The sequence below is a fragment of the Tursiops truncatus genome, chromosome 3, assembly GCF_011762595.2.
Source record: "Tursiops truncatus isolate mTurTru1 chromosome 3, mTurTru1.mat.Y, whole genome shotgun sequence".
Lineage (NCBI taxonomy): Eukaryota > Metazoa > Chordata > Mammalia > Artiodactyla > Delphinidae > Tursiops > Tursiops truncatus.
In genome coordinates, this window is record NC_047036.1 from 151993925 (window position 1) to 152006724 (window position 12800).

Below are 12800 nucleotides of genomic sequence, written 5' to 3' on the forward strand. Positions count from 1 at the left end.
ATGCCAAGTATGTCATGGGAAACTCAGGCTGCATCATCACCTGATGTCCCATGGTTTGGCCTTTCTGACCCAAAGCCAGAAGCTGTTTCTCAAAAGGAGAATGGTTATATGAAAAGGAGGGGGTGAATTTGCTCTAAAATCCTGAGGTCTGTGCTATAATTGTCCTCTTGGTGCTTTCCAGAAGCTCCGCACAGCATTCCTATTTGCCACAGACATTGGAAGTGTCATTTCGTTCTGCTGGATCATGAGGCCCAAGTGTTGGAGCAGATTTTACTGCTGCACAGCCTGCCATTGCTCTGGTCTCCTCTCAAAACTGGGAGCTTTCCAGGTGGCTCGCAGTTGGGCAAAGGATCACACACAAACATGGTGTGTGTTGTCTCCCCCGTCTGAAAAGACTCACCAAGAATTGTGCCTTTTTTTTTTTTTTTGGTGGTAGGTTGTGTAAGGTACATTTGTCTTTTATCTGAGAAGAGATATCTTGACATGCTCCAGATCATCAAAGCCCCCAAGTGAGGAAGTGGTGGACCCCTGAAATTGTATGAGGTTTATTGCTCAGCATATGATTTGTGTACATCTTATTAAGATATCTGAAGTATTTGCTGTTTCCTGTTCATCAGACCGATCAGCAGCATGCCAACGTAGAGGATCATTGTGATGTCTTATGGGATGTCAAGGTGGTCAAGCGGTCTATAGATCATATTATGGCAGAACAGGAGAGCTGACATAGCCCTGAGGCAAGACTGAAGGTGAGCTGTTGGTTGCAGCAGATGAAAAAAACTGCCTCTGGAGGTCCTTACAAATTGGTATAGAGAAAAAGGCATGAGCTAGATCAATAGCTACCAAGTGGCAGGAGCTGTGCTGACTTGCTCCAGTGAAGATACTACACCTGGGACAGCAGATGCAATCCGAGTCACCAATGGATTAAGTTTATGACAGGCCAGTCATTCTCCAAGTTCCATCTGACTTCTGCACCATCCAAACAGCTGAGTTAAATGGGGATGTGGCATTAACCTCTGCAATTACCCCTGGGATGCAGTATTGTTTCTGTGTTCTTATTTTGGTACAGAGGGGAAGTTTCTGGTGCTTACACTTAGTTCCCCACCATGGCAGCTTTCACTCCATGGGTCAGGGAGCCAACATCAACATTCTTCCAGTTGCCAGCTGTGTCTTTTCCAATTATACATTCAAGAATTGAAGAAGGGGCTTCCCTGGTGGCACAGTGGTTAAGAATCCACCTGCCAATGCCGGGGAAAGGGGTTCGAGCCCTGGCCCAGGAAGATCCCACATGCCACGGAGCAACTACGCCCGTGCGTCACAACTACTGAGCCTGTGCTCTAGAGCCCACAAGCCACAACTACTGAGCCTGCGCTCTAGAGCCCATGACCCACAACTACTGAGCCCATGTGCCACAACTACTGAGCCCACATGCTTAGAGCCCGTGCTCTAAGCCAAAAATAAATACATAAATAAATTTATGAAGAAAAAAAAGAATTGAAGAAATATCAATTGATTTTTAAAAATTTATTTATTTTATTTTATTTTTTGGCTGCATTGGGTGTTCATTGCTGCGCACGGGCTTTCTCTAGTTGTGGCGAGCAAGGGCTACTCTTTGTTGCGGTATGTGGGCCTCTCATTGCGGTGGCTTCTCTTGTTGTGGAGCACGGGCTCTAGGCTCTTCCTTACACCATGCATAAAAATGAACTCAGAATGGATCATGGGCCTAGATGAAAAAAGTAACACTATAAAATTCTTAGAATGAAGTTAGGTTAGGCGAAGCCTCTTTAGATATGACACCAAAAGCACAAAAGAAAAAACAAATAAATTGAACTTCATAAAAATTTAAAATTTTGAGTGTACATCTAGTACTGAGATCTTGGTTTCAAATACCATTCTCCAGTAAAAGGAACCAGGGCTCCTTGGAGAAATGGCTGATTCTAGTACTACCAGGTAGAATTTATACAAGATGAGACTGAAACATCTTATAGTGCCAGAAAGTAAAGAAGTGACACACACACACACACACACACACACACACACACACAGAGTGATGGGAATAATGTCAAAGGAACCCAGGACCAACTCAAAGCAGAGCTGGAACAATCTGAGCAACAAAATAAATAAAGTTGTATTGGTGTATAAAAATAAATATTGATGTGTCTATACTGATATAAATAAATGATTGAATAAATAAATAAATAAATGAGAAGAAGAGACAAGTCACCCATGCAGAAGCATTCTAAATAATTTATGTAGCTATTCTGCCCTCAAGGAGTTGGCATAACTCCACAGTCCTTAAATGTTGGCTGCACATAGTGATTTTTTTCCAAAGAGGACAGTATGGAAAGGGGGTGGGGGAGAGAGCAACTTTACCTGACAAACACTACCTCAGCCCAGTGGTCAAGTTCAACATCAACACTGATAAATCATGTTGAGAGTATGTACCCTTAATGCGATGTAACGAAAATGGCACTTTGCCTCTGTGGTCTTGCTCCAGAAAAACACTTAACTCCAGTCTAATTAAGAGAAATACATCAGATAAACCCAAACTAAGGGACATTTTAAAAAATACCTGACCAGTATTCCTCAAAATTGTCAAGGTCATCAAGAACAAGGAAAGTCTGAGAAATCGTCACAGCCCAGAGGAGCCTAAGGAGACACAATCACTAAATGTAACGTGGTGCCCTGGATGGGATCCTGGCACGGAAGCAGGACACTAGGTAAAAACTAAAGAAATCTGAATAAAGCATCAATATTGGTTAATTAATTGTAACAAATGTACCATACCAATGTAAGATGTTAATAACACAGGAAACTGGGTGTAGCGTATATGGGAATTCTTTGTACTATCTTTGCAAATTTTCTGTAAAACTGTTCTGAAATTAAAATTTTATTTTTAAAAAATGTAACACTTTTGTTCTTCAAAGGACATCATAAATAAAGTGAAAGGAAACTGAGAAGATTCAGTATTTTTTCTTGGAGAGAAAGGCCCAGAGAAGCAGGCAGGGCCAACGATGTTGAGTATTTTTCATGTACTTATTGGCCATCTGTATGTCTTCTTTTGTTAAGCATATGTTCAAATCTTTTGCACTTGTATTATTGGATCAACTGTCTTATTACTGCCTTTTGTGTGGAATTTTATTGGCTTAAAACAACACAAATTTATTATCTTATAGTTCTGTAGATCAGAAATCTCACTAGGCTAAAATCAAGGAGACAGCAGGGCTGGGTTCCCTCTACACACTCTAGAGGGTCATTCATTTCCTCGCCTTTTCCATCTTCTAAAGCCACCTGCGTTCCTTGGCTTGTAACCCATTCCTCCATCTTCAAAGCCAAAAATGTAACGTCTTCAAATCTGTTTTCCTCTGACTCTCACCCTCCTGCCTCCCTTTTCTAAGGTCACTGTGATTACATTGGGCCCAACCAGGTAACCTGGGACAGTTTTCCCATCCCCAAGATCCTTAATCACAACTGCAAAGTTCCTTTGCCATCTAAAGTAACATAGTCACAGGTTTTGGGGGATTAGGATGTGGACATCTTTGGGGAAGCCAATATTTAGCCTACAACACCCACAATCTATTTATTAAGTATAAAAACTAGCAATAGAACAATGCATGTAGATTCACCCCACTTATATAAAAAAACCACTATTATTATTGAGTGTTAAGAGCTCTTTATATGCTCTAGATCAAGTTCTTTGACACGTATCTGTGAAAACCATCTCCCAATCTGTGGCTGGTCTTTACATGTTGTTGCTAAGACACACAACAGCAGAGATGGATCTCAAAAACATTATTCTGAGTGAAAATGGCCTTACACAAAAAATTATACTGTATGATTCCATTGAGAAGAAGTTCTAAAGGGGGCAAGACTAGACTATGGTGGAAAAAAATCCAAACAGTAGGAAAGGCCCTGATATCTGTGCAGTTCAGACCCAGGGGAGCCTCTGCTCAGGGCAGCTACTCTGTGATCCTGGCTTCTGCCCTCCCAGCAGTTGTTGAATATAAATACTCAGCAGTCCAGGCGAGACCTTTACCCAGGTCTCAGCTTATGGACCATGGTAATAAGAATGATGGTCCCCAGAGATACCCACATCCTAATCCCTGGCATCACACACGTGAATATGTTAATGTTACATCGCAAAAGGGGAATTAGGATGGCTAATCACCTGACCTTAAAATAGGGTGATTATCCTGGATTATCCATGTTGGCCCAATGTAATGACATGGGCTCTCAAAAGCAGCAGCAGAAGTCGGAGAGATGTGATGATGGAAGAGGTTCAAAGTGTAAGAAGGACTTGTCCACTATTGCGGGCTTTGAAGATGGAGAAAGCAGGTCACGACCCAAGGAATGCGGGTGGCCTCTGGAAGCGGGAGATGGCCCTAAGCTGACAGCCAGCAAGGAAGCAGGGACTCAGCCCTATGTCCGCAAGGAAGTGAATCCTGGCACAACCTGGATAAGCAAGCACACCGTTCTCCCCTAGAGCCTCCAGAAAGGATTGTGGCCCCGGTGACACCTTGATTTCAGTTGGTTGGGCTTCTGACCAACACAACTGCAAGAACTAAACTTGTGTTGTTTAAGCCACCACGTTTGCAGACATTTGTTACAGCAGCAACAGAAAACAAGTACATGAAAAAAAGAAAAGAAAACTAGTACATGGACCAAGCTATGTCCTCACAAATCTATTAATTCTGTTTCTCCAGATATATCATAGACTATTTCTAAGCTCATCTCATGACGTACATACACCTTAATAAACCCTAAAGCCAAATATATTCTGTGTGCATTTTTCTTAACCTAACACATTTCTCTTCTCAAATGTTCTGTCCCCAGGATATGATGCTGCGCCTAAGATCTACACCCACCCCAAGCCCCAAACCCGAGTCCTGTGTCATCTTGCTCTCATCTGGGCCAGGTGCTCCTTAGGTCTCTGCCTCTCTGTGGGCCTGTGTCCTCCCACCACTATTATCCTGGGTTGGAAGAAACAACTAGAGGAGTTTAAAAAGTGGTTCCCTGAGGCTGGAGCATGGGGACCATAGGACTGATGTTTTTCATGCCAGAGAGAACAGTCTCTCTTAAGACTTTCTCCTGAACAAAGCACAAAGGCAAGGCTTACAAAAGCCAAAAGATCAAAAACCAAAATCCACACACAAAATTGAATGGTCCATTAGTGAAGCCCGTGGGTGGTCCATTCAGAACTGGTTGGGTGCAGCAGTGCACAGCTTGGGCTGGTTACTGATCTGTGAACTTGTGGTTTTCCAAAGGACTGTGTTGGTTGATCCAGTCTATTACACTTTGTTTTTTCTGAAAGCTGGGCTGTCTGTTCTCTGCTGATGTTGACAAAACCAACCCAGAGCAGGAAACCAAGCAAAGATGGAGTCCAACACTTACTGTGGTCAGGGCCTTCCTCAGTTTCCCCTTTTGGTCATATTCTGCATTTGGCAGGGATGGGAACAAGTATTAGGTATCAGGGTTTAGGCTGGACTAGATGGGCTTCTAGGCCAGGTCCTCCCCACCCTTGAAAGTGGTGGCTGCAGCCAGGGCTTGTGTGCAAGTGGGTTATTTTGAGAAACAATCCAACGAAACAGAAATGGAGGCCAAGGAAATGAGAGTGAGAGGCAGGGAAGTCAATAAATACAAGGGGGTGTCATGGACTTGGTCACCTCTGTAGGCCACTGAGGTTCAAAATAGCCAAGAGGATGGAGGAGGTGCCCTAGGGCATCCGGTACGAAGAGTTGCTTGGTTTCCGTCTGTCCTAGGACCGTGTGCCTGTCAAGGTAGAGGCTTGGACTGAACAGAATTTGCTCAATGAGATACTATGATCCAAAAGCACATGCAAGTACCTCGGACAATTACAGCTCCATCACCAACAACACTGCTCCTTGGAAAAGCCAACCCGTTCATCCTGAGACCATGTCAGGGAACCAATAATTCCACCAGTGAGGTAAGAACCTTCACCATGTTTTTCAATGTGTATAATTACCTTGCTGTGCAGTACTATTTGGCATGTTTTCCCTACAGAGGTGGAACAAAAGTTGTTCTTTAATACTTACAGTCTCTTTAGGCAGTTGACAAAACTTGACCTTGGCACTGAGGCTGGGGCTTGGTAAAGCCCCCATGGTCATAGTTTTCACAACTTCCGTCAAGCAGGAAGTATTATCTAAGATCCTCAGCAGTTCCTCGTCTTTCTTGAGATCCCAAGTTCACCAACATGCCTGACTTGCCAGGAAGTGACCTCCTTACTGCCCATAGGCTGGGAATTCATGGACCATCAAACCAACAGCAGGCCTGCTTCCTGAAACACTTTACAGGTATCTTTTCCACGTGTGCTCCCAGGGAGGGCAGCCAGCCCTGAGTGAGTGGGACACGGCTTGGGCGCGGCATGGTCACAAGTCCGGTCTATCCAGCAATACCCTGCAGGAAGGAGGGCCGACTGACTGGGCCTATGCCAGTGGTTACAGCACCATGCGAAGTCAGGTCACCTGTTTGAAGGTTCCTCAAAAAGTTAAACACAGAATTACTATATGACCCAGCAATTCTACCCTTAGGTTTATCCCCAAAAGATGTGAAAGTAGGGACTCAGACACTTGTCCACCCACATTCACAGCAGCCTTATTCACCATAGCCAAAAGGTGGAAGCAACCCAAGTGTCTAACAGCAGATGAATAGATAAACAAAATGTGGTCTATCCATATAATGGAATATTATTTGGTCATCATATTCTGATACTTTTTAACCTTAGTGACATTGAAGCCCTAATCCTAACCTTGAAAACATGTGAAATGAAATAAGCCAGACCCGAAAGGATAAATATTACATGATTCCACTAAATGTGGAATCTAGAATAGGCAAATTAAGAGAAAGTAAGTAGAATAGAGGTTCACAGGGGCTGGGGCAGCGGGGAAAGAGGAGTTACTGTTTAATGGGTACAGAGTTTCAGTTTGGGATGAAGAAAAAATTCTAGAGACAGATGGTGGTGATGGTTGCACAAAACTGTGAATGCAAAACTTAATGCCACTGAGCTGTATGCTGAAAAATGGTTAAAATGGTCAATTTAATGTTTATATACATTTTATTAAACATTTTTTTTTAAGTAAAGTGACTTAGCGCAGGCAGTTTGTTTAACATTTGACCACAAATCTGGGTGGTTTTGTAGATAAAGGCAAGTCAATATGTCCTATTTTCAAAGAATCAATATCTTATTAAGATCTCCCCTAATTATTAGCCTGTAATCTACATGATCTCCCAATGGATATTTTTCCTTAGTACTGATTGTTTTCATTCAGTTGGAACAATATAATCACTCAAAGACTGCTTCATTCTAGTTAGTATAAGGACAGCCTGGTAAACTAAAGACTAGAGACAGACAAGAAGAAAGTCAAGCGCTTCTTCATACGCCTCTTAGAAAAAAAAACATTAAAAAAATACCACCTATGGTTATGCATGAATAAAAAGTTATCAGAGGGCTTCCCTGGTGGCGCAGTGGTCGAGGGTCCGCCTGCCGATGCAGGGGGCGCGGCTTCATGCCCCAGTCCGGGAAGATCCCACATACCGCGGAGCGGCTGGGCCCGTGAGCCGTGGCCGCTGGGCCTGCGCGTCCGGAGCCTGTGCTCCGCAACAGGAGAGGCCACAGCAGTGAGAGGCCCGCATACCGCAAAAAAAAAAAAAAAAAAAGTTATCAGAAATACCAACAGTACTCTAAAACAAACAACCTCATTTGTTTTTTCTCATTGTTCATCACACAAACCACAAAAAGGAAAAATATAGAGTATCTGAGCAATAGAATAAGGTTGACCTAACGCAAACAGATCGAGCTCCACCTCTGAAGACCAACTGTACAATCACAATGCAAGAGCTTATCTACATTTTACATCACAAAGAAAAGCTCAACTGATTGCCAGAAGAATAATACAGACCAGATCCCAACAGAAGGCACGTGTGTCTAATTCTCCCCTCTCCAAAAACCCCATTAATTAGAAAACACACACACACACACACACACACACACACACACCCCCCATAATGTTGAGAGAAATTTCGGGAAGTTGAGTACAGACTAACAGAAAAACTAAAGCAGAAAAAAACAAAACCCCCAAACCCACAGGATAAGACTGTTCAGAAGTAGATAGCACTCAAGGAAAGAGAACTAAAATAAGACACTGGTTTCCATCTGTGTGGTCTGGGGAGGTGGGCGTGTAATTTGCTCTACAAATAGTGAACAGATCCAGGGGCAGACCAGAGTAAGTTGGGCCGCAAACATTCGGAGGAGTAGAGGGGAGAGCACTGAAAAACTTCAGGGAAATGGGAAAGGCATGGGAAACAGAAGCAAAAATGCCAGCAGGGTTCTGCCCCTGCACACCTGGAAGGGCTTGCGGGAGAGCCAGGTGAGCCATCTCCCCACACCGCCCTGCACACAGGATGAGGGGTATCACAGCTGAGTAAAATGCGCGAGCCCTTAGGTGAGACTCAGAGCATACAAGAGATAACTGCAGAATCGTAAACATTTTTCATGAAAATGCGGCGATTCCTTTTCTACTTTCAAATACAGCTTGATCCCACTGTATAGCACGAGAAAACTATATTTAATATCCTATGATAAACCATAATGGAAAAGAATATTTTAAAAAAGAATGCATATAGGGATTGACATGTATACACTGATGTGTATAAAATGGATGACTAATAAGAAAATAAACATTAAAAGAAGAATGCATATATATGTATAACTGAATCACTTAGTTGTACAGCAGAAATTAACACCACATTGTAAATCAACTATACTTCAATAAAAATAAATAAATAAAAAACAAATAGGGCTTGAATCTTTCTGAGTTAAGAATTAGCTCCCAGACACATTTTTGGGTAAATGTACATCGCTTCATAGTTAACTGGGACTCTTCAGAATCATCCTTTAGGGAAAGCAGTCTTTTCATTAAATAATTGAAGTCTCTCACGCATCCGTTAGAAACTGAGTCAGGCTGCTGGTGACAGAGGCCAATCTGTGGTTTAATCACATAGGGCTTTTAATTTTTTTAATTGAAGTATGGTTGACTTACAAAATTATATTAGTTTCAGGTGTACAACAGTGATTCGATATTTTTATAGATTGCATACCATACAAAGTTATTATAACATAGTGATTATATCCCCTGTGCTGTACATTGCATCCTTGTATCTTATTTATTTTATACATAGTAATTTGTATCTCGTAATCCCCTTCACCGATTTTGCCCCTCCCCTCCCCCTCCCCTGCGGTAACCACTAGTTTGTTCTCTGTATCTGTGAGTCTGTTTCTTTTTTTGTTTTTCTTTTTGTTTTTTTGAGCTGCCGCGTGGCATGCGGGATCTTAGATCCCTGACCGGGGACTGGAACCCGCATCCCCCTGCAGTGGAAGTGCAAAGTCTTCACCACCGGACCACCAGGGAAGTCCCAGTCTGTTTCTGTTTTGTTATATATTGTTTTTCTCTCAGGTAGAGGAAGTGTTCAGCATCAGGTGTGTGGAGCTGAACGGCTGCAGCCAGCAGCTCCTTCTGCCTTTCTGCTAGGCCATCCCTAGCATGGGATGCCATTCTGAAGTTCACCTCATGGTCTTAGATGGCCACTGCACTTCCAAACATTAGGTGGGCATCCCAAGAAGGAGCAGGGGCAGGGGCAGAAGGTTGATCTTCCACCTGAGCCAGCCCCTTCAAAGAACATTCTAGAAGCACCACCTGATGACTCCCACTAACTTCTAACCACCATCAGGAAGAGAGATAGAAAAGGTCACCCCAGATTAAATCTAGGTTTTGACAGGAAGGAAGAAGGAGACAGTACGTATCCAGGAGACAGCTAGCAGTCTCCCAACTGCAATGTATGAAGCCCTTCTTTCTTTTACTTTTTAGATAGAAAATCTTTTATTGTTTGAGGGTGATATGACTAGAAAGTAAAATAGATACTGGATTTCAATTAATTCAAAACAAAAATCGCCTATTTTTAAAAGAGAAATGAGAAAATATAACAGAAAAGATTTAATAAACTAGATTGAGTTCAACATACAATAAAATAATTAGAATAAAAGTCATGAGAGGGCTTCCCTGGTGGCGCAGTGGTTGGGAATCCGCCTGCCAATGCAGGGGACACGGGTTCAAGCCCTGGTCCAGGAAGATCCCACATGCCGCAGAGCAGCTAAGCCCGTGCGCCACAACTGCTGAGCCTGTGCTCTAGAGTCCGTGAGCTACGGCTACCGAAGCCCGCGTGCCACAGCTACTGAGGCCCGCGCACGTAGAGCCTGTGCTCTGCAATGAGAGAGGCCACTGCAATGAGAAGCCTGGGCACCGCAACGAAGAGTGGCCCTCGCTCGCCACGACTAGAGAAAGTCCGCACGCAGCGGTGGAGACCCAACGCAGCCAAAAAAAGAAAAAGAAAGTAATGAGAAATAGAAATTTTTAAACAGAAAACTACCAACTTTTCTGAGGGACACAAAACTAATCTGCACAACCGGAGAGTCTATGTTACAAAATAGAAAGAATTAGCATGAGAATAATTTTTAATAATGGCAACAGTTACTGGGGGCTCCGTCTGTAGCAGACAGACATTACTCCGTGTAATGGGTTCATGCATGCATTACTCCCAGCAGTCCTGAGGCAGACAGTAACATGACCCCCTATTTAAGATTACGCTGAGACACACAGGATTTGGACTTGCTCCTTTCCTACATCTGGAAAAGGATGAAGGAAGGATTCAAGCACAGCCATATGTCTATAACCACCACATTTGTCACTATTTCAATCTAAAATTTCATGTAATTCCCCCCAGCTTTGCAGAGGTACAATTGACATAACGTTGTATAGGTTAAAGTACTTTCTTTACAGTGTGTTTGGGAAGGAGGGGCCTGGAGCTGTTGGGTGCATGTAACAGCCTGAGGTAGATGCTTGATTAGAGTTCTGTCTATGGTTATTCTAGAGTTGGGAGTAGAAAGAGAACCCAAGGTCACACCAGGAGTCAGAGTTTAGATTCTAGCAAAACTAGGAAGCTGTGCCTGGGAAGAGAGAGAATGAGGCCCTGGAGAAGTGGCTCCAACTCAGGAGGGCAAAGAACCAAGACCTGGGCATCGGGCAGCCACCCTGGGCCGGAGAGGGAACGACTGGGAAAGGAGGCGGAGATGACGTGAAGGAGCTTTAGGAAGGACTGAGGATTTGTACATGGGAAATATTCCAAGTTAAAAATGAGGCAAGTGTCAACTCAAGAAAAAATTCAAAGCTGCACAATCGGGGTGCTGTATCTGGGGCGCTCTACCTGGCTTGAGAGTAGAATACATTTGCATCTTGATAATTATCATGTATTTAGCTAAAAATAGGGACATAATCACACTTGGAGGTTGGAGAGAAGGCGGATGTAAAAGAGCTAAACCTCAAGCATCACACAAGGAAGTGAATATATAATGCTGAACACTTACAAATTAAGACAAAACAGGCATATCATTTAGAAATACAAAAGTAACTGCCAGGAGAAAGAGCTAAAAGAGTTGAAAATCACTGTCCCTGGAGGGAACTGGGATCATGGGAGAGTGGTCATTTTTGTTGCTGCTGCTATGGCCTTTGGTATATTTGATTTTTATTTTATTATTTATTTATTTATTTATTTTTGGCTGCGCACGGGCTTTCTCTAGTTGTGGCCAGCAGGGGCTACTCTTCATTGCGGTGCGTGGTATATTTGATTTTGGTTTTTTGGGGGGTTTTTTTTGCGGTACGCGGGCCTCTCACTGTTGTGGCCTCTCCCGTTGCGGAGCACAGGCTCTGGAGGCGCAGGCTCAGCGGCCATGGCTCACGGGCGCAGCCACTCCACGGCATGTGGGATCTTCCCGGACCGGGGCATGAACCCACGTCCCCTGCATCGGCAGGCGGACTCTCAACCACTGTGCCACCAGGGAAGCCCGGTATATTTGATTTTTAAATAACTGCATGTATTATTTCTGTTTTTAAACACAGAACAGAATTGATACTACGTATAAATTATTTCAATTAACACACATGATTGTTTTTAGCACAGTCTTTTCTTTCCTTGGTGAAAACTTCAGTTCCTGATATGATAAGTTTCTACTTTGAGAGGGTCTCATCCTTTTTCAGTCATAAACATTTCTGGGGCATGACTCTCTTGCATCAGGGGGATGATACCCTCTTACTTAAATGGCGAGCTGGCTTATTTAAGGGAACTTGTATTGCTGTGCACACTCTGGGTGATATTAAATTTGTTTCCAAATCATGTGCAGGGATGAACAGAAACATAAGCAATTCAAGTAATGATGTTAAGAATTAGACTGCATCCTAAAAACGTTTATTTTTGCATTCCAGGTTGAAATTTCTATAAGTAGATTTTAGAGAGTCTCCTTATCAAAATCCTGAATCAGATCGCTCAAGGCTGCAGAGCTGGCTTAAAGTGTAGCTCCAACCCACAACTCTGGGGCTTCAAAAACCAGCCCAGGAAAAATTGGGGGCTCTCCCTCGAATGAAGTTCCCTTCAAGGGAGGCTGTGCTCTCGGAAACTGAGAGAACTCTGACATTGGGTCTCTGAGATAGAAAATATGAGATTAAAATTCCAACTGGATTCCGTCCTCAGTTTGCAAATTTTCTTAGTAAGTGATTCCATATTTGACTCTGGAGTGTTAGCAGGAATGAGCCACCAGGGGGCGCTTTCTGGGGCTTATCCCAACCCTGTTCCTTGCACCCACCCTTAAGTGGAGATTGGCTAAGGAGATGGATGGGCTTTAGAGTTTCAATATTGTGCTTGTCTGCCTTCTGGGGGAGAGTAGGGAATACCATTACCAA